General features: G+C 48.0%; 1 protein-coding gene across 1 annotated transcript in view; it reads right to left on the minus strand.

Moving 5' to 3' along the window:
- The window catches only part of SLC4A11 (solute carrier family 4 member 11), a 1,943,806-nt gene that overhangs the window by 79,629 nt on the left and 1,838,571 nt on the right, over positions 1–25,606 (minus strand). The window lies entirely within an intron of this gene.

Here is a 25,606-nt window from a genome sequence, read left to right on the forward strand (position 1 = left end):
CTGCAATAAGTGCAAGTGCTCTGCGGACATAGGCCGTTGCCTTGGTGGAATGTCGGGTGGAGTGGACTTTAACTCTAGACAATAACCGTACTGGACAAGTTGTCGTACCCACCTGTCTGTGGTGATGTTTGTCCAGACTGGCAGGAACTGCTGGAGTCTCCCCCCGACAGGTGTTAAATGGTCGGGGGGCAGTGACAGAGAGTCACTGTTTGTTTGGGGCAGAGGAACGGGAGTTGTTTCCTCTGCCACGTCCTCTGGTGCTGTTTCCTCGATAACCCCCTTTATTCTGCTTGGGGTACGAGGACTGTGCTCCACCTCTGGAGAACTGTGACTGTTGACCCATCTGTCCTCTGGTGACTCCACGTGCACCTGAGCGACGAAAAGTGTTGCCCCGGAATTGTTGTGATTGTAGGGCCCCCATAGACTTAGCAGTTTCGTTGTCTTTCTTTATCTTTTCGAGGGTGGTGTCAACATCAGGACCAAACAGTCTATCAGGATTGACGGGCTGATTGAGTATGGTTGTTTGAATGTCTGGTTTAAACCCTGATATGCGTAGCCACGCCTGTCGTCTCAGCATGACGCTAGTGTTAATAGCCCTAGCTGCTGTGTCTGCGGCATCAAGTGCACACTTAATGGCTGCGTTGGAGATGAGTTTACCCTCCTCTATAAGCAGTTTGGTACCCTCTTGAAACTGCGGAGGCAGGTGTTGTAAAACTTGCTCTAGGGTGTCGTAATGCGCCCTATCATAACGTGCCAATAGCGCCTGTGTATTCGCAATACGCAAGAAATTGGCAGCTTGCGCAGCTACCCTTTTGCCCCCTGCCTCCAGCACTTTAGACTCCTTGTCCGGGGGAGGAGCTTCACCCGTCGTCTGAGAGTTTGCCCTTTTGCGGGCATTTGCGACCACAAGAGAGTCAAGTGGCAACTGTCCCCGAATGTATGCAGGGTCCGCAGGCGCTGGTCTGTATTTCTTCTCGATGCGAGGATTGACCACCCTCGCCCTGGTAGGCTCTTTAAAGATGTCCGCAGCATGCTTAAGGACACCTTTGAGCATAGGCAGTGTCTTCACTGTTTTTTCAGAGACTGAAAAAGTGTCAAATAGAAAGTCCTCCTCCACTGGGTCAGCATGCATGTCCACATCATGATTAGCAGCTGCCCGTTCAATGAGTGCATGAAAACCTGCAGAGTCTTCTGTCGGGGATGCACGTGTACTGAAAGGCTGTAGGTCCTGCCCCACATTCTGGGTGCCTTGGTCACCTATGTCGTCATAGGAATCTTGCTGTGCATCAGGTTCATTGATGGGGAAAGTGTATTGGTCATCTTCTCCGTATTCCTCTCCCTCAGAGTGGTCGGGGGAAGGCGTTGGGCTCCTTCTAGGAGGAGGCTGGATAGGTTCAATGAGGGCTGAATCGTCCTGTGCAAGCCTTTTCCTCTTCAGTGGGATTACATAGGAGTCCACTGGTTGGGAAGTGATCTTCCTCTTGTAAAGGGTCAGCTTTCCCGTGTCTGCGTCGATAAAACGCTCAGAATCTTCTCCTGAGTCGAGTAGTCGACCCGAAACTGCTGCCGACGTGGACGAATCCGATGTCTTTGGCGCCGTCTTTGGCGTAAAGGCCTTTGGTGCCTCTTTTGGCGGCAGAAGGAAGAGAAGTTTACCAGCAGGCTTTGCCGGCACGTCCATCGGCTTCTGGTGCGACGGCGTCGGAGCCGACATCGCAGAGGCCTTATCCCGAATTCTCTGGAGTGAAGAGACGATGAGGGACGCGTCACTCACAGCGACATTTGGCGCCGACGAGGAGGCCTTCACCTTGCTTTCGGATCCGACGTCTTGTGGGCCCTTCGGAGTCTTAGACGTCGATGCTGCGGCCGTAGACGCAGAGTCCTTGGACCGATGTGTTGAGCTTCCGCCCTTCGATCCGTGTGATTTCGCAGGCTCCGTTTCAACCACGCGTCCGACTAACGACGTCCCAGTCGATACTGGAGTTTTGTCACTGGCTTTGGCGGACTTTGACGGCGCCGTACCGGTCGACCCGTGCCGGACGACCTTCTTAGAGGACGCCTCCTCTGCCGACGACTTCGACCCTGTCGAATCGACATTTTTCTTCGACTTCTGTGGACCGGAGGCCGACGGAGTCGATGAGGTAACATGTTTTGTTGTTTTTGGTGGAACGGCCGCCATCTTAGGTACGCTCGAATCCGTTAGTTTCGGTTTAGTTTTCGGGTCGGCCATTTTAGGTGTAGTCGATACCGTTGGTTTCAGTTTCGGTTTCGATACGGGCTGTGCAGCAAGTATGTCCGTGGCCGGGCCTGAAGGCGGGGCCGTGGCTTGCGGTACGGTGTCTTGGGTAAGGCCGGGTGGCGATCCCGTGACCCGAGCCTGATCCGTGTAACCTTCGGGGCATAGCTCATCCTCCGAGCTATCTTCCGCGGCCCCATAAACTTCTTCGACGTCCCCTACCTCATCGACGTATTCAAGGCCTTGACCCACGACTTCGTCGTCGTCTTCCGGATCCGCCTCGACCTCCGTCGTGGGCGGTGAGATTTGAAGATGATGGCTTAGGCCCTCCTCTTCTTGGTCGCCGAAGATGTTCTCTGGATCCGGGGCCGCTTGTCTGGCCTCTAGGCGCACCGCGCGCCGAAGCTTGAGTGTCTTCTTTGACCTGAATCTGGAGCAGGCCATACAGGTGTCCTCGTTATGGTCTGGCGAAAGGCATTTGTTACAGACCGGGTGCACGTCGATATGTGGGTATTTGGACCCACAGAGAGGACAGTATTTAAACGGGCTCCGCTCCATGCTGAAAAGTTGCGGTCGTGTTGCGATGAGAAGGCCTCGATGTCCGAAGAGTGATACGACTCCGTAGATTCCGACTCAAAGAGACGGAAAAACTCGAGACCGTACGCAAACAATACCGACGTAATGAAAGTAAGGCCTTTTGGCCGTAAAAAAGCTAGTTTTCTCGGTTCCGACAGAGAGACATCGAGACCGCATCCGAACCCAATGGCGGAAAAAAACAATCTGGGGATGGAGCCGATGCCCATGCGCACTGTAGTCCAGGGGAGGAGCCACCTATCTCAGGATACTTCGAAGACTCTTCCAGGACAACAATGTGCAATCATCCGGACCCAACACTAGGCGGCGATCTAATGCAAAAGATATGAATTTAGCAGCCCACATGCCTCGAACATGTATGGACGGACCGCCAGGTCGCCGCCTTACAGATCTCAGACATGGGCACATTATTGAGAAAGGCTGCAGTCGCAGCTCTTCCCCTGGTGGAATGCGCCTTGGGAGAAAACCCCAGCGGTTTTTGCGCTAGCTGGTAAGCAAGTTTAATACATGAAATGATCCATCTGGAAAAGGAACGCTTTGAGGCAGCATGGCCTGTCCTGATCGATCCATAGTTAATGAAAAGATGATCAGAATGACGAATCACTTTAGACCTGTCAAGATAGAATTTTAAAACCCTTTTCAGGTCTAAAGAATGCAGAGCCCTCTCAGCTGGAGTAGAGGGGTTGGGAAAAAAGTGGGCAGAGAAATGGTCCGATTTACATGAAAATCAGACACCACCTTAGGCAGAAAAAAAGGATGCGTCCACAGCACCACCCTATTCAAATGGAACACCGTATAGGGTTCTGATGCACAGAGGGCTTGAATCTCGCTCACTCTGCGAGCTGACGTGATAGCCACCAAAAAAGCCGCTTTCCATTAAAGATGTTGTAAATTAGCTTTGTGAATGTGTTCAAAAGGAGGACCCATTAACTTTGATAGCACCAGGTTCAACTCCCAGGGTGGAGAAGGAGGACCTCTGGAGGGTTTACTTTTTTCAACCCTTGCAGGAAATCCTTGACAACTGTTAGCTCGAAAAAAGAGGTTTGAGAAGGTGACCGCCTATAAGCCGTTATGGCCGCTAGATGCACCTTGATGGAATTAAATTTTAAACCTGCTTTAGCCAGATACAACAAATAAGGAAGAACTGCTTCTTCTTGACATTTGATCGGATTATGACTATTCTGTATACACCACATATAGACTCTCTTCCACTTGCATGCATACGAATGCCTGGTGGAAGGACGCCTTGCCTCTTTCAGAATGAACATGCAGTCCTCTGGCAAACCTAGATGGCCGTATTGGATGACCTCAGGAGCCATGCTGCCAAACTCAGTGACGGAAGGTTGGGATGGTAGATCCTCCCGTCCACCTTGGACAACAGGTCCGGCCTGCATGGTAGCCTCTTGTGAGGACTCACTGACAGGTAAAGCAGGTCCGTGTACCACCAAGGCCTCGGCCAATCGGGAGCAATCAGAATAATTGTTGTGCACGAGTGAGTTAGCTTGCTCACCACCTTCGGAATCAATGGGAGAGGTGGAAAGGCGTACACAAATTCGTTTGACCAGTCGATCAAAAGAGCATTCCCTCTCGAGCCTGGCCGGTGGAACCTGGAGGCGAAGCTTCGGCATTTTGGTCGTCCGCGAACAGGTCTATGGTGGGACGAGACAGGATTGAAAAAGTTCCTCTACCACTTCGTCGTGAAGAACCCAGCCTTCCTTGTCGTCGAAATGACGGCTTAGAGAGTCTGCCCTCACGTTTTGCTCTCCTGGAAGGTAAACCGCCGTGACAGACAGCCTGCGAGCCAGAAGCCAATGCCAGATCCTCTGCGCTTCCAACGACAACGTCCGGGAGCGCGTTCCCCCTTGCTTGTTCAAGTAGTACATCGTGGTGGTGTTGTCCATCTGTACTAGCACCGATGCCTCTTGGATTGAGGGGAGGAACGCTTTGAGAGGTAGGTCGTGATCAGTGTTTGCACAGGGGGAGGTTGGTGGAACGGGATTCCCACCTGCATATTCTGAGCTTTCGTCCACCACAGAATAGAAGCTCCAGCTGCGTCTGAGATGGTGATGTGATCGTCCCAGCGAGCAGATTGCTGATCCCACTTGTCCTCCAGATCCTGCTGAAGAGGATGCATTCGAAGTCTGGCATTCGGGACCAGGAAGATGCAAGACGCCATCGACCCTAGCAGGGAGGCAATCCTGCGCACTTTCTGAGCCTTGACGCAAAGTATCAGCTGACAATACTGGGTGATTGATGATTGTCTCTCCTCCGAAGGAAACACTTTTCCTGCTTCGGAGTCTAGCAGAGCTCCAAGGAAGTGGTGTAGGAGAGTAGGATCTGCAATCCTATGATCACCCAGATTTTTGCTTTTTGCTTCACTGGTTTACGACTTTCCCTGGCTGTGGGCCTGCTAATCAGACCCACAGCCTAGCTGTTCTCTCTATTCCAAATTGTACCCAGTTACTGAATTGGCACTGGGCCCTCTCTTGTGTCCCTGTAACCAGGGCAGAGGTGTACCCAGAGGTCTCCCAGGGGCTGCAGCATGTATTATGCCACCCCTGGGCTGACTAACTAAAACAGACACAACTGGCTGCTTGACAGCTGGGGCAAGGTGGTGTACACACCCTTTGCTTTAGATATAGTATTCCTATATCTAACCCTAAAATGGACACATATATTCCTATCAGTCACTCCTATGGCAGGCCTTATCAATCCTGAAGGCAGAGTGCTTGGAATAATGTGAGATGGTGCTCTGGCATGAGCTGAGCCCGTTTGCAGCTTGCGGAACAAAGTCCTAATAGCTGTTCCATGATAACGCATACCATATACTCTTAAGTGCATTATAATCCTCGCGGTTATATGCCAACTCTGGTATCGCTTTATCAAAACATGTCGAGTAAGGTGTCATACGAATTGGAATACTAACCCCTCGCCAATTCTGGCGACGGGGTTAGCATTCCACCCTTCTAGAGGGACACGACATGTATGTAGCTGTAACCCCGGTTAAAGTTAACTCAAGCCTCAGCTCCACAAAATGGATGCTGCCACCGAGACACAAGTCTGCCCTCCTGCTTCTGGGAGTCCTTCCAGCAACGGAGGCCTGGACAAAGGGTTTCCTGTCAGGGGCGGTGCCAGCACCATCCCAGACAGGATTTTGTGTATCCCAGGTAGGCAGGGCTTTAGAGGAAGGTGACTGCAAGTGGCACCCCGGTGCTCACTATGCATAGGCCGGCTTGAACCAGTTCCAGGGGCACTCCAGCCCCTGATCTGGGGAAAAGCCCGGCAAAGGAGAGGGGTGTAACCACCCCCCTCCTAGTCCCACCCATAGGGCAGGACTTAGTCGCGTGCCAGCCCCCTTTCCCAGGATAAAGGTAGGAGCAGGCCCCCTTCCAAATCAGATCATCTTTGAATCCTGAAACTACTTTCCACGAAAGGAACTCAAGACTTCTTCCTAAGATTTCTCCCTTGTGATTAAGGAGTAGTCACCCTGCAGCAACAGGCACCATCCAAGCATCGCGGTCTGCTGTAAGTCTCTCCTCCGGATCAAGACTGCCCAGCTCGACGAGAACCGGCTTCCCTGGCACCTCTGACCTCTACCTGCATCATCAGCCCAGCTGAGATTCGTGGGTGTGACGAGACCTCGAAGGACCGGCCATCTTCAAGACTGCACGACGCTTGTCCAGCACGACCACCGAGTGACCCTCGACCGAGTGCTTTGGGGTAAGAGAAGCCCTGACCCTGAGCAGCTCCAGCACCGAAGTTCAGCCCCCTTGCATCCACGAGATCTGCGTGGGGCCCTTCCGCTCTTTGCTGCTCACCGCGTTGTCCAGGTCACTTGCCGTTGGCTAGTGACCCTCCAGACGACGTCCTACGTTTGTTTCACCGCTGGTCTAGCTCCTCTGGACTGGCCCTTGTCTCCTCTTGAAGGGGAACTTCCTAGGACCCTCCTGGTCCACCCAAGACGACATTTTGTGTCACCGCGTGGGCTTGCCTTAGCCAAGGCTTGTTGCCTCCTTCACCGGATCCAGCATCGCCAGCGGCAGACATCCGACGTGGGACAGCTCGCAGACCTCCAGCCTGGTCGACATCAGCGCCCTGGTCCGTGCAGCAGCAGAATCCAGTGTCACCTCTTCACCTGGCTGAGTGACCTCGTCCGGTGCCATCCTGGTGCCCACCTAATCACTGGCTAGTGATTCAGAACTTGGTCCCCTCTGCTTACAGGTACTCTTCTTCAACTGATCCAGTCCTTGGATCAGCCCGGAACATCTTCACTGGTCGCCCGCCAGCAACTCTTACTTCAGGCTCCTGGTTCGTCAACGAAGAAATCCGACGACACTTGAACCCTATGCAGCCGCAGCCCCTGGGCTAGGTAAACTGAGTACCCCGGTGCTCCAGCGTAGAGCAACTCTCTAAGTGTCTAGATCCACTTTCGTTTTTGACCTACCTAGTCGGGTTCGCCCGAGAACACTAACTTTTGCATTTACTAGGATCCATAGACTTTGTCCCGCATTACGCGTGAGAGTTCCCACTCTGCACACGACGTCCCTAGGCCTCCTGCTTCTAATCTAAGGGTTCAGCATTGTAGGCCTAGCGTTTCTAAAGTCCATGAGAGTAGTACTTACCTGCTAGTAATTTCGCATTCCACTTTTGTAATATATGGTTTTTCGTGCCCCTCGGGCATTTGTGTAAATTGTGCGACTAAGTATTTCTTCAAGAGTTTTGTTGTGTGCTTAGCTCCCTGTCTCATAAAGAGCCAGGGTAGTCTTGTTATAAATAAATATACTTTATTTTTCATAACAACTTGTGTGGTGTCCTTTCACTTGGTGTTCAAGGGGTAAATGTGATGGTAAAACAGCTGGCTTAACACGCCCTCTAGAGTTTAGCCTAAAGACTGCACGTGTCCATGCTACTAGGATAGCTGGTCTATCAGGTTGACTTACAACCAAACATCAATAAGGGTTGTTTGGACTGATACAAAGTGTTCACTAGAATAGTGAACATTATATATCAGGCCAACTTCTCACAAGTGGATCCTCTGGGTGGGCTGAATGACTGACTTTCCGAAGTTGACATGTAGCCCTAGTCTCTGGCAGAGCTGTATACAAGTCTGGAACTGATTTCTTACGCTGACTGGGGAAGGACCTTTCACCAGCCAATCGTCCAAGTATGGGTACACGAAGACCCCTCTGCGGCGTAGAGCAGCTGCCACCACTGCAACACACTTCGTGAACACCCGAGGGGCCGACTTCAACCCAAACGGTAGGACCTTGAACTGATAGTGGGAGGTCCCCACCCTGAACCGAAGAAATCTTCTGTGACTGGGGTGTATTGGAACATGAAAATAAGCATCTTGAAGGTCCAGCGAACACATCCAATCTCCCTGCCTGAGATGTGGATATATTTGGTGAAGCGCCAACATGCGGAATCTTTCCTTTTTGACGTGCAGATTTAGTGTTCGCAAGTCCAGAATGTGTCTGTATTCTGCCTTCTGTCCTTTTTTCTTGACCAGAAAATAACGGGAGTACACCCCTTTTCCCCTCTGAGAGACCGGCACTCCCTCGATAGCTGACTTTGAGTAGAGTGGCGACTTCTCTTTGCAGTAGGTGCAGCTGATGATTTGATGTTATCGGGGGAACCGGTGGAGGCAGATGATTGAAACGAAGACAGTACCCATTCTGAAGCGTAGACAACACCCATCTGTCTTTTGTGATGCTTTGCCACTCTTCCAAATGATTTGCCAGGCTTCCCCCACTGGAGTGGTCCACGGCGCTGGGGGAAGAGACGACTCATTGCTTGGATTGAGTCTTGCCGGTGTTGTTGCCTTGGCGTTGATTATTTCCTCCCTTGTAATTACGCTTTCCTTTGTACTGGGACTTTTGCTACCCCTGCTGATCGCGGCTCTGCCAGTTCGGGGTTTGAACCCGCTGCTTTGTAGAGCCCTTGTTGAAGGAGAGAAATCTCTTCTTGAACTCCTTCTCAAGACCTACCGCCTTGAGAGTTTCCAGCTCTGCCTTCATGCGCTGCATCTCTTCGTCCGCACTTGTGCCAAACAATGAAACACCTGAAAAAGGCAAGTTCAATATGCGCGCTTGTGCTTCTGGTTTCAAAGCCGTTAGGCGTAACCATGACCACCTCCTTGCCGTTACCCCATGAGCATACCCATGAGCTGCTAGGGTAGCCCCATCCGCTGCAGCGCTTATCACCTGGTTGGAGACTTGACTGCCTTCCAGGAGGATTTCTTCAAAGTCCTTACGATCCTCTGCTGGGAGTTTCTCCATAAAACGCTGCAGAGAATCCCACAGGGATCAGTCATAATGCCCCAAGAGGGCTTCCGCATTGGCAACTTTGAGAAAAGCCGCTGATGTATTGCAGACCCGACTTCCCCACGAGTCTTGCATCTTACTGTCCTTATGCGGGGGCACAGTGGAGAATGAGGCAACTGCATTGGACTTCCTCGCCGCAGCGATAATCACTGGGCCAGGGGGAGGATCAGCTCTGAGGAATAGCGGATCGTCCTCTGGAGATTTGTACTTCTTAAGAATCCTTGCCGGAGCCGCCTTGACCGTCGCTGGGGTTAAGAAGACGTCCATAACTAGCTCTATAATCCCCGGCACCAAAGGCAGAAGAGGTTTGGGTGCAGACCTATGCTGTAGTGTTTCAAAAATTACTGAGGTCTTGATCTGCGGCGCTTTTAAGGTAACTCCCAGCTTAAGAGCTCTCCTACCAAGTATGTTCTGAAAAGTGAAGATATCATCAATTGGAGATACCCTCGTTGAAGGAGAGTCTGTTAGGGTAGGAGAGTAGTTTCTGTGAGAACGGGTCGAGGAAGAAGATGTAGAAGGAGTTCTTCGCTCTCTCCTTGTGCTTCTTGATCGTGATCTACGCCTGCTGGTTCGCACCCTGGAGCGTGATCTTTCCTTCTGGCGAACTGGGGAGAGCTATCTTTCCCTCTGGCGACTGGGGAGCGTGATCTTTCCCTCTGGCGAACTGGGGAGCGTGACCTGTCCCTCTGGCGAACTGGAGAGCGTGATCTTTCTCTCTGGCGAACTGGGGAGCGTGATCTTTCTCTCTGGCGAACTGGGGAGTGTGATCTTTCTCTCTGGAGAACTGGAGAGCGTGATCTTTCTCTTTGCCTCACCAGATAGCGTGACCGTTCTCTAGGCCTAGAGAGCGGCTGCTGCATCCGATACGCTGTTTCCTTGTCCTTAGCCCAGTGATGAAGTGGCTTGTACCATCTCGGTGAAAGCCTGACAGTAGGCGACTTTGGAGCTGAAACCTTCACTGGAGAGTGTGATGGAGGCGCTGAATCCCTTTGCGAATGCCTAGATTCCTCGCTGCCCGACTTATAAATAATTAAATCTGGGCAAGAGTCCGACCCTGAGCCAGCCGCAGACCTGGAGCGACTGCGAGAGTCCCTCTGCTCTGGAGACCTCTTCCACTTGGCAGAGTTATTGTCACTCACTTGCGAGCCCTGGTCATCCTCCGCAGCTGAAGCGGATCCAGACGACCTTAGAGACTGCTGCGCCACTGGTGGCGGCTGAACCACTGGATTCCCATGCCTCGACGTCGACTTCCGAGGAGGTGAAGTCCATAAAGGCTTTCCAATGTTGAACTTTGTTCATCTCTCGACGGCGAGTGTCCTGCCGACGTTTGTGAATGCCTCGACGTCTAGCGTCGATGGTGCGACGCCGACGGAGGAAGCTTCGACGGCAAACTACCATGGTCCTTCGTCGACGGAGAATCCCTCAACGTCGATCGCCGATGACCTGGCGACGACGGAGGATGCCTCGACGCCGAGCGCCGATGACTAGGCGACGGCGGAGGCTTCGACATCGAAAACTCTACCTGAGCCTTCGACGAAGGAGGTCTCGACGTTGAGCCGCCCTGCTTCAACGGTGACCTCTCTCTCGACGCTACACATCGCCCGGTTGACGGCAGCGGAGTTTTCTTGACTTTCGACGCTGAAGACTTCACCTTCTTGGTCGTTGGAGACCTCGACGCCGATCCCGACAGAGAGCAGGTCGGGACTTTTTTCCGACGTCGACCGCTTCTGAAGTCTCTTTGGAGACCTACGTCTCTCAGAAAGTCCATAAATCCTGCTTCTTTCTCTGTCCTTAATAGTTCTGGATGACAAGGACTGGCAGTGGACACAAGATGCTACCTCATGAGAGTCAGGTAGACAGCAAATACACACTGGATGTGTATCTGACCAAGCCTTCTTATGCCCACAGGCAGGGCAGGTGTCAAAAAGAGCCTTAGGCATTTTGACAAAAATTTAACCTTTTTTGAGCCACAAAAAGGTATAACTAACTCTCTAGGGTAAAAACCCGTCGAGTGAGATAAAAAAAATTGAAGAAAACACCAAGTAATTCTGACAGAAAGTCAAAAAAAGGTGGGAGCTGTTAACCAGGGTCCTGACAGAAGGATCCGGAAAGAACAACTGACCTGTCACCCCTGAGGCATGATGGGAAGCCTGGGTTCATGGGTGCCTTAAAAGCACAGTGCCAGTTTTTTGTTGAAAATGCTTTCATTTTCTATGTTATTGCTTTTCAAAGCAGCCTGAGGCTAACAATGTCTTTTTATGAGCAATTTTCAGGAGTTATGAGTGGTTTTACTCATTAAAACACAAAATTCAAAGGGTATTTGATTTAATGTGTTTTGTTTCCTTTATAATTGCAGTACATGTACAAGGTTTTACATGGTGTTAGCCTCTTTTTTGGGGCTGCAATGGTATGAAAAAAATAATATATGTACGTACATATATGTGGAGCTAGATATATGTGTTTTTACATATATATTTTTATATTGTTTCCGGGGTCCCGCACATGGGCGGGAATATTCAGTGCTTATGACTATTGATGAGGATCCCCTAGAAGAGAACCCCATTCAGCCCTGTTTGTTGCAGGTAGTGTCGTCTCAGAACACTTGTACCAGTCTTGCTTTTATGGACGGTAAAAAGGCTTTCAATGCCAGCCGGATGGCCCAAAGCTCCAACAGATTGATATGGAGCTTGGCTTCCGCCGGGGACCAGAGTTCTCTGATCTCCACTTCTCCAAGATGTCCACTCCATCCCAGAAGGGACATATCTGTCACTACAGTGAGATCTGGGTGGGGAAGGGAGAGGATTCTGCCCTTGATCCAATCGGGGTCTGTAAGACACAAGTGCAGGTTTTTTGCAGTGCCCTCCAAAATCGGAACCAAAGCTGGTGAGAGTTCCTCGATGCTGTGCCCATTGGAACTTCAGGTCACACTGTAGAGCCGGCATAAGCTCGCACGTGCCACTGTGCATTGTTCACTAGCAAGATCCAGGAGGCCCAACAGCCTCGGAGTCATTCTCACCGAAATCCAGGCTAGAGGCTGAAGCATCGATATCATAGCCTGAAAATCCTGGACTTGTCGTTCGGGAGGATAAGCCTGAAACTGCACCATGTCCAGAACAGCTCCAATGAAAGGGAGCATCTGAGAGGGGGTCAGGTGCAACTTTGACAAGTTGATAGTGAACCCCAGCGAATCCAGGTAGTTTGCTGTAGTCTGGAGGTGAGACACAACTGCTTCAACAACCAGTCGTAAAGATAAGGGCAGACTGGAAACCCTGATCTCCGCAGATTGGCTGCTACCACCACCATCAACTTTATGAACTCCCGAGGGGCTCTGGTGAGGCCAAAGGGAAGCACTGCAAATTGAAAGTGCCTCTAGCCCAAGGTAAACTGCAGGTAGCAACGATGGGGATATGAAAATAGGCATTCTGCAAGTCGAAGGCTACCAACCAGTCTCCCAGATCCAGGGCAGACAGGACCATAACTAGGATGAGCATCTTGAACTTCTCCTTTCTGAGGAAGTAGTTGAGGGCTCTGAGGTCTAGGATATGACGAAATCCTCCGTTCTACTTAGGAACCAGAAAATAGCGGGATTAACAACCACAGCCTATTTCTGGCCCGGTAAACCTCTATATAGCTCCCTTGGCCAAGATAGTCTTGACTTATTTGGCAGAGCAGGGCAAGGTAATCCTCCTTCAGGCGATTGTACACTGGAGGCATAGGTAGAGGGGTAGTCTAGAAGGGGAGGGAGTAGTCCCTTCAGGCTGTCCTAGCCACATCTGATGGTGAACTTTGCAGCATCTCTCCTATCTGAAATAGCATGGGGGAGTAAAGCCCGGTTCTCCTCCAAGACTCTGGGGAGCACCTGCGCAACCGTGTCCAATATCAAATGGGAATAACGGCCTAAAAGGTATGTGGTGTTCACCGACTGCAATGCCAGACTGGCAGAAGAAAACATTTTCTTCTCAAAACTCTCCAGTCTCTTGAATTCCCAGTCCGGAGGTGTGTAAGGGAATGTGCCACGGGAAGTAGAAGCATGGACCACCAAACTTTGTGGGGTGGGGTAGGGTGGAAGGTGAGGAAAACTGGTCGACCGGTGCAGGGGGATGGTGGAGGGCAATTGTCCTATTCACATCAGCCCCTGTGCTGGTTTTAGAACAGGTGCCCGGAAAGACATCCAGTAAGGTCTCATTAAAGGGCATTAAGGGTTATGAACTGGAGACCCAAGGATGCAGGACCAAGACGTTAGTCTTGACTGTCACCATAGGAAGCTGCAGGTCCAGGACCTCCGCATCCCTACGCACCACCATAGCAAATGATGCCCCCTCCTCCGTAGCCAGGGTTGGTGGAGGCAGCGTGCCCGAGTCTGGGGGTGTGTCCAAACCACTAATATCACCCAGTTCCTCGTGCCAGTCCATATCCTCTGGGTGCAGGATTTCTAAGGGATCATGCTCTCCCAAACAATCCCCTTCATCCATCCCTAACCTTTCAGAATGGGGCACGTTGAACAGCATGGAGCTGTACAGCTCTGTGTTGTTGGGAATGAGGATCGGGGATACGCTGCCAGTGGGTGCCTGCAATACAGAGGACCTAGGCGCTCGAAGCAGCACTGTATTGTAATTGTAATTGCATTTATATAGCGCTTACTACCCCTGACGAGGCGTCAAAACGCTTTTTCGGAGAGTAGCACGCTACTCTGGGACCCACAGAGGATTAGTGTTGAATTAGTATAGTGAAACATGCAAGTACATTTTGAGTGGTGGATAGGTTAGACAGTTATTTGGACTTGGAATGATAGTAGAAGGATAGAGGAGGAAAAAAGTTTGTATTTATATAGCGCTTGTTGACGCATGCTATTCAGGAAGTCCATAAAGGATTAGTGGTGAATTAACCCCTTCCATGCTGCCATCGGCCACTACCTCGCTGGTGCCGCCGTCAGCCAATTCGCCCGTTTTGCGGAAGTGCCGTACTTCCGCAAAATCGGCGGCGCAGCAAACGGGTTAATATGGTGACATATGAAGTAATTTCAGTGGTGGATATTTAGTCAGTTATTTGGAGTGAGAAGGATAGCAGACGGATAAAAGGGGAAGAAAGGTTTGCATTCATATAGCACGTGTTACCCCTGATGGGTGTTGAAGTGCTTTACTGGCGAGTAGCACACCACTCTGGAACCCATAAAGGATTAGTGTTAAAAATTAGTATAGTAAAATATGAAGTAATTTGAGTAATGGATATGTTATTCAGTTATTTGGGTAGAGAAGGGTAGGTGGCAGGATAGAAGAGCGAAAGAGGTTTATATTTATATGGCGCTTGCTCCCCCTGATGGGGTTTTGAAGTGCAAGTAGCACACTACTCTGGAACCCATCAGGATTAGTGTTGAATTAGTATGGTGAAACATGAGAGTAGTTTTAGTGGTGGATATGTTAGTCTGTTATTTGGATTGAGAAGGGTTGGGGAGAGGTAGAAAAGGAAAAAGGTTTGCATTTATATAGCACTTGTAACCCTAATGGGGTGTTGAGACTCTTTACTGGCGAGTAGCACGCTACTGTGGAAACCAATAAAGGATTAGTGGTGAATTAGTATAGTAGAATATGGAATTTGAGAAGTGAACATGTTAATCTGTTACTCTTGATTAGGATAGTGGAGGGATAAAAGAGATAAGGACTTTTTATTAGCAGTAGGAGGAGGCTTTTGGATGAGTAAAAGGAGTTTTGGATTGGAGGAGTCAGAGGGAAGAGTTTAGAAAGGTTTGTTTTAGGATGTGTGTATATATATATATATATATATATATATATATATATATATATATCTTTCTGATCTCTTGCAGGACATCCAGCCTATCTTATCAGTTATTGCTTGTTTATTAATCAGTATAATTATTGATTCATGCCATATAGATTATAGTTTGGGTGGGGGTGTGGGTGGGGGGCTAAGACATGCTCAAAAGTGTATATTATTCAAAAGGTGCAGTGGTATATTTGCTCCCAGGTGGGAGTGCAGGGATTGGGTGTGGCTTATTCAAAACAAGAGGGCACAGAATGACCCTTCGGATGGTTAGGTGCCTTTTTTGGGGATGAAGGAAGATCTTCTTGCTTAGAGGTGTGATGATGTTTTTTCACCACCTTAAAAGCCTAAGAGATACTAACTCCGCCTCACTTGCCCTCTTTTTAGAAGCGGTTGTTCTGAAAGAGGAATCACTCTCCTCATCAGACAAGGGATTGTATTTAGTCTTGATGACATCCCTCCCGGTCTCGTAAGGTCTTCGGAGGAAAAGTTCAACAGATCTTGCAGTCTCTCACCTGATGATCTGGGTGAAGACAGTAGATACATTTTTTGTGGGGATCATCCGAATGAAGTTGTAGCTCTCCACAAGATTCACAGCGTCTAAATAGGGATCGCTTAGAAGTAGACATATTCAGAGGGCAAAATCCGAAGAAAAAAGTTGAAGTACTGAGCATGTGAATCTACGAAAGACACCCCAATAGTGGAGAATACTTTATTTCGGCCATAGGCCATATAGGTTTCATAATAAAAAGAGACTATAAATATAAAACATAATACATGGTTCTCATCAGCACAGAATACATTCCTCTTGTGGCTCTTCACATATAGTCCGCATTACATGCAATGATTCTCTAATTACATAGTTTGCACAGAAAAAGAAGCACACAAACAATACTCAGACAAAACCCTATATGGCCAGCAATGCTAAGTGGTAAGGTCTGTGCTAGATCTCAATCTGCGTCTCATCTATATATCAACAGCGAAACCATATCATCCGTGATTAAGGCAGTACCACAACCAGAGTAAAGAGGTTCTAAGCTTAAAATAAATACCCTATGCACTTGGTTACTCAGGGCTATTTGCATGCTAATTCACAAGTACATAATAAAACTACCCATTATTGATAAGGTAGTTACATACTACTATATATATATATTCACTGAAAAAACCATAGGTTATAGACCATATATAGTTAGGAATTAGCATTTACAAAACCTTGAAAATTCACTGAAAAAACCATAGGTTATAGACCATATATAGTTAGGAATTAGCATTTAAAAAACCTTATTTTACTCACACAAAACCATTGAAATTCCATATATAGTTAGTTGCACTAACTATATATCGCGCACCCGCAATCCACTGATGATGATGTCACATATTACATCATCCATGACATGGTCAGTGACATCACTGATGACATCACTGATGACATCTCAAATGACATCACTGATGACATCATCCAGTGACTGTGTGTTTCTGAAAAGTTTAAATATGTTTTACATATTGAAGAATGAGTAGATGTAGAAGTGTCTGGATGAAGGATTTAGTAGGTGCGTGACTGACTGTATGAGTGAGTGATTAAATGTGTCTCACTGAGTGCATGGGTTAGTGACTAAACTGTCTTAATTTGTGCATCATTATGTCTGTTGTTCTGTAAACTGCTGCATGTGTTGGTCAGTAGCTATATGAGTAACTATATGGGTTATTGATTGATTGCCCAAGTATTTGTATGGGAGACTGAGTGTGTGTGTGGCTGGCTGGGAGGTGTGTGACTCTGTGCAGATCAATGTGTACTTGTATCAATGATTGTATAAGAGAGTAAGTATTGTTAGTATATGTTTCAAAATGTAAGGTGCTCTATGTTTAACTGTATAGATTAGAAAATGGAAAGGTGATTGATTATTTACAGGACTGACTAGGTGTGTGAGTAACTCCATGGATGAGTGGCAGAGTGTGAGTGTCTGTATAGGTGTATGAGTGCATATGATAGTGTTGTAAAGATGAGTGATTGTATGTATGAATGATTGTATGGGTAAATGAGTGAATGTGTGTGTAAACATAGGAATCACTGAGTGCGTATGTAGTAACTAGTATTGGTGTGTCAATGGTTTCAAAAATTACACTCTGTATTTAACACTGGGTGTAACAGAGGTTCTATTAAAGTGTGAGGAGATGCATTGTATTGTCACATGAATGATATCATCAGTGATGTGGTCATTGATGTCAAATGAGATGTCATCAGTGATGTCATCAGTGATGTCATTTGAGATGTCATCAATGATGTCATTTGAGATGTTATCAGTGATGTCATTTGAGATGTCATCAGTGATGTCATTTGAGATGTCATCAGTGATGTCACTGACCATGTCATGAATGATGTAATATGTGACATCATCAGCAGTGGATTGCGGGTGCGCGATATATAGTTAGTGCAACTAACTATATATGGAATTTCAATGGTTTTGTGTGAGTAAAATAAGGTTTTTTAAATGCTAATTCCTAACTATATATGGTCTATAACCTATGGTTTTTTCAGTGAATTTTCAAGGTTTTGTAAATGCTAATTCCTAACTATATATGGTCTATAACCTATGGTTTTTTCAGTGAATTTCAATGGTTTTTTAATAGCAAATATCATAAGCTGTCGAATGTCAAGTACGTGGTAAGTGAAAACATTTTCGTGTTTATGCACACTGATCTGCTTTGAATGGTGCCCCCCCCCCTCATTTCTATTAGGAGTACTCTCTCTTTGCACATAGTGAAGGGTAGTTAACGCAGGCCTTTGCCCCCGTTGTAATACGTCGTGCCTGCTTCTCTCTCCATTTGATTGATTGTTATCCAAGTATTTACTGTTTTAGAATTGGTTCTCTTTGGTTCATTCTCTATTTACAAACAAACACAGAGTCGCAATACTCTGTTTAGTCTTTGCAGATAACAAAAAATCGTGTAAAAAAAAGAAAGAAAAGGAATCGAGCAAAATCAGTAGGCCACTAATGGGATCTCTTTTTGACCTCGCTAAAATAGAAACATTAGGAACAACCCCTCATGACAAATACAAAACTAGTGAGATGAACTGAACTCCACACAATGATGGCTGCAAAACAGCTCGGCTCCGCCACCCACCCCGCCCAAAATAACGATAAGGAGCGGCTGCCATGATTGGTTGCGGAATGGCCACGACGGAGCTACGAAATGGTGCTGCTCTCATGCTAACCCCAGCTTCAGTCTGAAACATCCAGAAACACTGTAGACTACCAATTCGATCAGTTCCGGTAGCGCCCCAATGTAACCCGGTAGAGAAGAACTAGCCCTCCCCTCTTTGACTGATGGTTCTTGTTGCCTGTCCCTTCTGTTGTCATTTAACAGAACTATTTAGCCTGCTGAAAGGGGTTGTGTTCCGACCGCTGGTTGGTGGAGACATTTTGACTATATTCTGGACCTGCGTTGTCGCGTAATGCGTCATATGACGCGCCGCGTTAGCGCATCCGGAAGTCATCCGGGGCGCGCAGCGCGTAACGTAAGCATAACAAGTCATGTGACTTGTTAATAAAACTTTTCATTGGTTCATTTTACTTTTCTTATTCTAATGATGAAAGGCTTGGTCATATGACCTAAAAATTACGCTTTTTATTACTTCCGAACATTATTTTTTCTTAAATATATGTTATAATGTTCCAGGCTAATGTACTTTCCCGGAAAATTTACAACTGTCCTGCAAGTAAAATATATTCTTTTTTCGAGAAAAAGAGCGTTTCTTCGTCCCATGACGGAGCCGTTGAGCAAAAGAGGGTCGACCTGCTGTCTTAGTCGCCGATACGCCTGAATATGAGATTCTTATCGATCACTTTATGTTGCAGGAGTAGAAAACACAACAGCCCTTGACCATTTATCTTTACTGCGTTCCTTCGTATTATACCTTTTACCCTTCATGTAATTGGTCTGCTTTATTTCACTTGCCTTTTAATGATTCTAAAACAGTGACTATTATTAAAAACTTTACCAATGTATATACTACTACCATGTTTTCTTTTAAAAACCTTTATTGTGAAAATTTCATTATACAAATACGAGCCTATAACCACGTGGGCCGGCCACGGAGCAAACTGTAATCGTATATGATGAGTAGACATTTACACTGTAGAGGAACGTAACGGGCGGGCCATTAGGTTGCAAGAACTAAGGTGTCTAACAGTTACGGAATCGGTGGACGTACATTTTATAATTAAAATACGACAGGGCCAGTTACAATAAAATTATCTAGATATACATTTGCGGGCAAGTACCATGGGTGACGTTAATTCGAACTTTCAATAGTACAGTAATCAATAACACATCAGAACTTAATATCAATAGGGATGTCGAAATATTCAATCAATTCTCGTCCCCGCCCGCCATGTGCTTCAAAACTGCATACGTATCTCGTGATTTCAAGGTTCTGCAACCAGTACACAACAAGGAGTTACGAGTCCCATTTATTCCGGCGCCATTTTGGGCGAGGAGGGGCAGGTCCAGGATATAGTCAAAATGTCTCTACCAACCATCGACTATGATGATGTTCATATGCTGTATTTATTAGAGTAACACTCATCTGTCCACATGAAATTAATTTGCCACAATCTAAACATGTCATTTTAATCTTTCCAAAGTTCTTCTAAATATTTGGGACCGTTTCCCTTGCCTCTGATGCTGTCAGTGCCACTTCTTTGATGAATGTACTAGCAGGTCAGGGGTTCTCCTCCAAATCTCTCTTTTATGCAGCACTATAATTAATTGGTGCCACCTCTCCATATGACGATGCATGGTATAGTTACCATAACTATATTTTTTTTCGGTTCCTCTGGAGAGTTCATCGTGGCAGATGAAGCGTGTAACGTACCGGGCATTTACCTTTTTTTGCATGTACAGGAAAGGAAAAAAAAATCGAGCGTCCGAGTTCTAAGGTGTCCCAGGGCCATTTTAGTGGACCAGGCCCAAATCCAAAGAACAGGCCGCCATTTTGAGAGTCCTGTTGCAGCCGCCTGTCGCTGTAGCATCAAGAGCAGCCGAAACTCAGCTGAATGGCAACTGAAACGGTAAAGGGGCGCCCCACTACAGCAGACGAGCCTCCACCTAGGAAGGCCCGTTCACGCCGCCTCCCCCCCCCCCCCCCTTCGGGCACCCCACGCCGTTATTCAGAGCAGTATTGTAGGATGGCCACACCAGTGCGGCAACTTGCTAGACATCACCTCGGTGGTAACCGAATCTCAGCGCCTTGTGGTGTCTTCTATTCAGAAAACATTGTTGTGCTGCCTTCGACCTATTCGCCGCAAGTGCGCACGCAACTCAGCTGCATAGCTTGCTAGACACCACCTCGGTGCTAACCGAATCTCAGCGCCTTGTGGTCTCTTCTATTCCAAAAATATTGTTGCGCTGCCTTTGGCCCCATTCGCACATCGGTCCGCTACTGCCGCCATCTCACAGGCCAACGGGGCACCCCACGCCGACTTTCAGCATTGTAGGATGGCCACACCAGTGCACCTTACTAGACACCACCTCGGTGCCATCCGGATCTTGGCATCTCAGCGCCTTGTGGTGTCTTCTATTCAGAAAATATTGTTGCGCTGCCTTTGGCCCCATTCGCACATCGGTCCGCTACTGACGCCATCTCACAGGCTAATGGAGCGCCCCACGCCGAGTTTCAGCATTGTAGGATGGCCACACCAGTACAGCAACTTGCTAGACATCACCTCGGTGCCATCCGGATCTTGGCATCTCAGCGCCTTGTGGTGTCTTCTAGTCAGAAAATATTGTTGCGCTGCCTTTGGCCCCATTCGCACATCGGTCCGCTACTGACACCATCTCACAGGCCAACAGGGCGCCCCACGCCGACTTTTACCATTGTAGGATGGCCACACCAGTGCCACAACTTGCTAGACACCACCTCGGTGCCATCCGGATCTTGGCATCTCAGCGCCTTGTGGTGTCTTCTATTCAGAAAATATTCTTGCGCTACCTTTGCCCCATTCACACATCGGTCCGCTACTGACGCCATCTCACAGGCTAATGGGGCGCCCCACGCAGAGTTTCAGCATTGTAGGATGACCACACCAGTACAGCAACTTGCTAGACATCACCTCGGTGCCATCCGGATCTCGGCGCCCCACTGCAGATGAAGTGCCTCTCAACTATGAAACCACCACGGTGACATCCGGATCTTGGCGCCTTGTGCTGGTTCCGGCCTATTCACACATCGGTCCGCTACTGACGCCATCTCACAGGCTAATGGGGCGCCCCACGCCGAGTTTCAGCATTGTAGGATGACCACACCAGTGCCACAACTTGCTAGACACCACCTCGGTGCCATCCGAATCTTGGCATCTCAGCGCCTTGTGGTGTCTTCTAGTCAGAAAATATTGTTGCGCTGCCTTTGGCCCCATTCGCACATCGGTCCGCTACTGACGCCATCTCACAGGCCAACGGGGCGCCCCACGCCGACTTTCAACATTGTAGGATGGCCACACCAGTGCGGCAACTTACTAGACACCACCTCGGTGCCATCCGGATCTTGGCGCGTTGTGCTGCCTTCGGCCTATTCACACATCGGTCCGCTACTGACGCAAACTCACAGGCCAACGGGGCGCCCCACGCCGACTTTCAGCATTGTAGGATGGCCACACCAGTGCTGCAACTTGCTGGACACCACCTCGGTGCCATCCGGATCTTGGCGCGTTGTGTTGCCTTCGGCCTATTCGCACATCGGTCCGCTACTGACGCCGCCTCACGTGCCAATGTATTTTCTCCGCATTTTATACCCTATGCCGCATAACAGGTCATGTGACTTGTTTATAAAACTTTTCATTGGTTCATTTTACTTTTGGTTTCCTAATGATGGAAGGCTTGATCATATGACCTAAAAACAACACTTTTCATTGGATGAAATTTTTTTTTCCCAAACGATGAAAGCCCCACCTTGTTTCTGGATGTTTCAGACTGAAGCTGGCGTCAGCATGAGAGCACCACCATCTCGTAGCTCCGTCGTGGTCATTCCGCGAGCAATCATGGCAGCCGCTCCCCACCAGAAGCCTACAGGAGTCGGGGGCCCCCAAAACTTTTGATGAATCCTCAAGGCGGAGGGGACGCTTTCGAGAATGGGGTCCAAGACCTAGCAGACAAGCGTCCGATTTCCAAGGTGTCCCAGGGCCATTTCAGTGGACCAGGCCCAAAAAGGAAACAGCCTGCCGCCATTTTGAGAGTCCTGTGACAGCCGCCTATCGCTGCACCGCAAGAGTGGGCGCAACTCAGCTGAATTGCGGCTTTTGACACAGTGGACCAAAAGCGGACGGAATGGCAACTGAAACGGTAAAGGGGCGCCCCACTACAACAGACGAGACTCCACCTGGAGAGGCCCGTTCACGCCGCCTCCCCCGGGGCGCCCCACGCCGTTATTCGGAGCAGCATTGTAGGATACCAAAACCAGTGCGGCAACTTACTGGACATCACCTTGGTGCCATCGTTCTGCTGCCTTGGAACTATTCGCACAACAGTTTGCTACTGATGACCCACCCCCCGCGACGCCCCACGCCAGAAATCTGGACGTTGTGCTGCGTTGGGACTATTCGCACAGCGGACCGCTACTTCGTTGTTTTTCCCTAAAAATGTTTATATGTTATTACTGTTTTTGTTTTCTTGTATATATTTATAAGTTATTAAAGTTTTATAATCTTACTACTTTGTTGGAGTGCTATATATTTTTAATGTGACACATAATTGTAAAAACTTTGATGTACTAAGAGTCATCCCTGGAATCTTCCGCTTCAGGCTCGGTCCCCTCCCCAATCACAATACAGGATGGTTTTCAGATAATAGGAACGCATCTGCTGTGACGGATCTCATCGAGTGTGGGCCTTGATCTACTATAACTCCTTTGAAGAGGGGTGATTCTTTACAGCTGGGGCCATAAACTACATCTGCAGGGCTAGCTGATACCCTAGGACCGGCCTGGACAATCGGACACAGAGGAAAAGGAGTGTCAGAGGGTGCGGTAGTGAATAGGGCGAAAGGGAGGTGTTGGGCGGGCACAGGGTGTGATTCTCAGGGAAGAGCAGCGCAGATGGGGGGTGGTTTATTACCCATGCATAAGACAGAGAGCGGGGGTGACCACTGCCTGGGGGAGATGCTTGCGAGGGTGGGGAGCCATGCTAAGGATCGACAGCGTGCACAGAGTGGGTCTGGTCAAGGCATCTAAAATGACTGCCGTGCACGACAAAAGTGTGGCATTTGAAAAAAGGCAAGATGGCGCAGACAATGTTTTTCAACACTTCCTGATTTCCTTCGAATCGAACGTTAACAGACGTTGGGGCATATTACCAAAGTTAAGCGATATTTATCCCTAACGATGCTTAGCAACGATTTTTTTACCGCTAAGCATCGTCAGAAATTATCGCAGATAAACCTTGCTATTATCAAGGTTTATCGCAAATACGATAAAAAACGACCGCAATGCATTAATATCGCTGAAAACTCAGCGATATTCATGCATTACCGAGCTAATGCTCTTAGCCATGTTATCCACCTCCCATTGGATAACATGGCTAAGAACTGCTCAGGGCAGGTGCTAGCTTTTGGAGATATTCGCGCTTATCGCGAATATTTCCAAAAGTTGATAATAGGAGATAGCGATGTTAGCGACTGTTTCCAGTCGCTAACATCTTGGCATGCCCACTTTGCATGTCATTAGTGATAAATATCACTCACATGCAAAGTGGGGCCCAAGATGGTCGCTATCTCCTACTAGCCGTCGCTAACTGGTGTTAGCAACAGCTAGGTAATACAGATATAATTTTATCTCCGCGAAGCGGAGCGCTGTTACAGATATATATCTTGTTTTTGAACGTTAATTTCTCAAAATCCACTGAAGCACATATATTGAGACCTAGCAAAGGCACATCGAGCTACCAGTCCCTACAATTCTGCCAAGTTTCGTGCAAATCCATTCAGCCGTTCGATTATTATTATTATTATTTTTTTTGCCCCGCGGGGCCCTTTTAAAACCTCCACATCAAACCTAAGAGGTCAAGGAGGATCTACTATGCCCCCTTATGGTCATTTGCCCCTTCGCTTTGGCCTCCTCTTGTCTCTCGATCCTACCGAGAGACAAGATGGCGGCCGCTACGGACTGTTTGCAATGTTTACAGACGCCGGAGAACCAATCAGCTTCGCAAACCTCCGTTACGCGAAGCGGAGCGCTGTTACAGATATATATCTTTTTTTGAACGTTAATTTCTCAAAATCCACTGGAGCACATATATTGAGACCTAGCAAAGGCACATCGGGCTACCAGTCCCTAATATTTTACCAAGTTTCGTGCAAATCCATTCAGCCGTTCGATTATTATTATTATTTTTTTTTTTTGCCCCGCGGGGCCCTTTTAAAACCTCCACATCACACCTAGGGGGTCAGCGAGGATCTACTATGCCCCCTTATGGTCATTTGCCCCTTCGCTTTGGCCTCCTCTTGTCTCTCGATCCTACCGAGAGACAAGATGGCGGCCGCTACGGACTGTTTGGAATGTTCACAGACGCCGGAGAACCAATCAGCTTCGCTTCACAAAGCTCCGTACCGCGAAAAGTCCGCGAACCGGAGCGCTGCCCGGTCCGCTGTTACAGATATATATCTTTTTTTGAACGTTAATTTCTCAAAATCCACTGGAGCACATATATTGAGACCTAGCAAAGGCACATCGGGCTACCAGTCCCTACAATTTTGCCAAGTTTCGTGCAAATCCATTCAGCCGTTCGGGCTAAAAGTGAGGCCAACCGCCCTATGGAAAACTCAATGTTAAAAACACGTTTTGGGACCCCCCTTTTTTCTCGGCCCCCCCTTGACGAACCCCCCCCAAATTTTCAAGGGCTGCTCAGAAACAAAATGTGCCATTTTCCTGAAAATTTCAGCCAATTCCGTCCACAAACGCCAAAGTTATTAGACATAGAATTTTCAAAAATCCCATAGAGAAAAAATCCTAACTATATATACCTACTGGCGACCGCCAGTAGGTAATATATATTATATTATATATATATATATATATATATATATATATATATATCTCAAAAGAATCCAGACCACCTCTCGCTGCGGTCATGAACGGGCGCAGACCTCCTCTCCTCTTCTCAGATGAACTTAATCAAATATCAAAACGCCATCACACCAATGAACTGTCAGCAGTGCAGAATTTTATTAGCGGTTAGTATCAGAGCGAGTGCCCTCTCTGACGCGTTTCGCTCCGCGGACGGAGCTTGATCACATGACGCGTCAGAAGTAGGCTGGTCAATTTATAGTGAATAAAAGCCCATGCGCCTAAAGAAACAGGACGCATGGGTAGACAAGAATACAAACCAAGCATTAATGTAAGTATTTAAACGCATTCGATAGCGAGATGACCTAACAAAAGGAATTATAGCATAGTGCTCAGGAAACCTCATGAGAATCAATCCAAATTCATAAATGATTTCCTTACATCAATTAGTACAAGTGCATAATAGTACTTGATACGACATTGAATAGTTATTAACAAAAAAGTGCTAGATGCTCCATCACGAATGTCTGTAATGTTAGACATATTGGAGATAGTAGCTAATCGAATGCAAGTGCATGAAAAGTAATACTGAACTGCACCAGTCATAATCAATTCAAG

The sequence above is a fragment of the Lissotriton helveticus genome, chromosome 2_2 (assembly GCF_964261635.1).
Source record: "Lissotriton helveticus chromosome 2_2, aLisHel1.1, whole genome shotgun sequence".
In the NCBI taxonomy this organism is placed as follows: domain Eukaryota; kingdom Metazoa; phylum Chordata; class Amphibia; order Caudata; family Salamandridae; genus Lissotriton; species Lissotriton helveticus.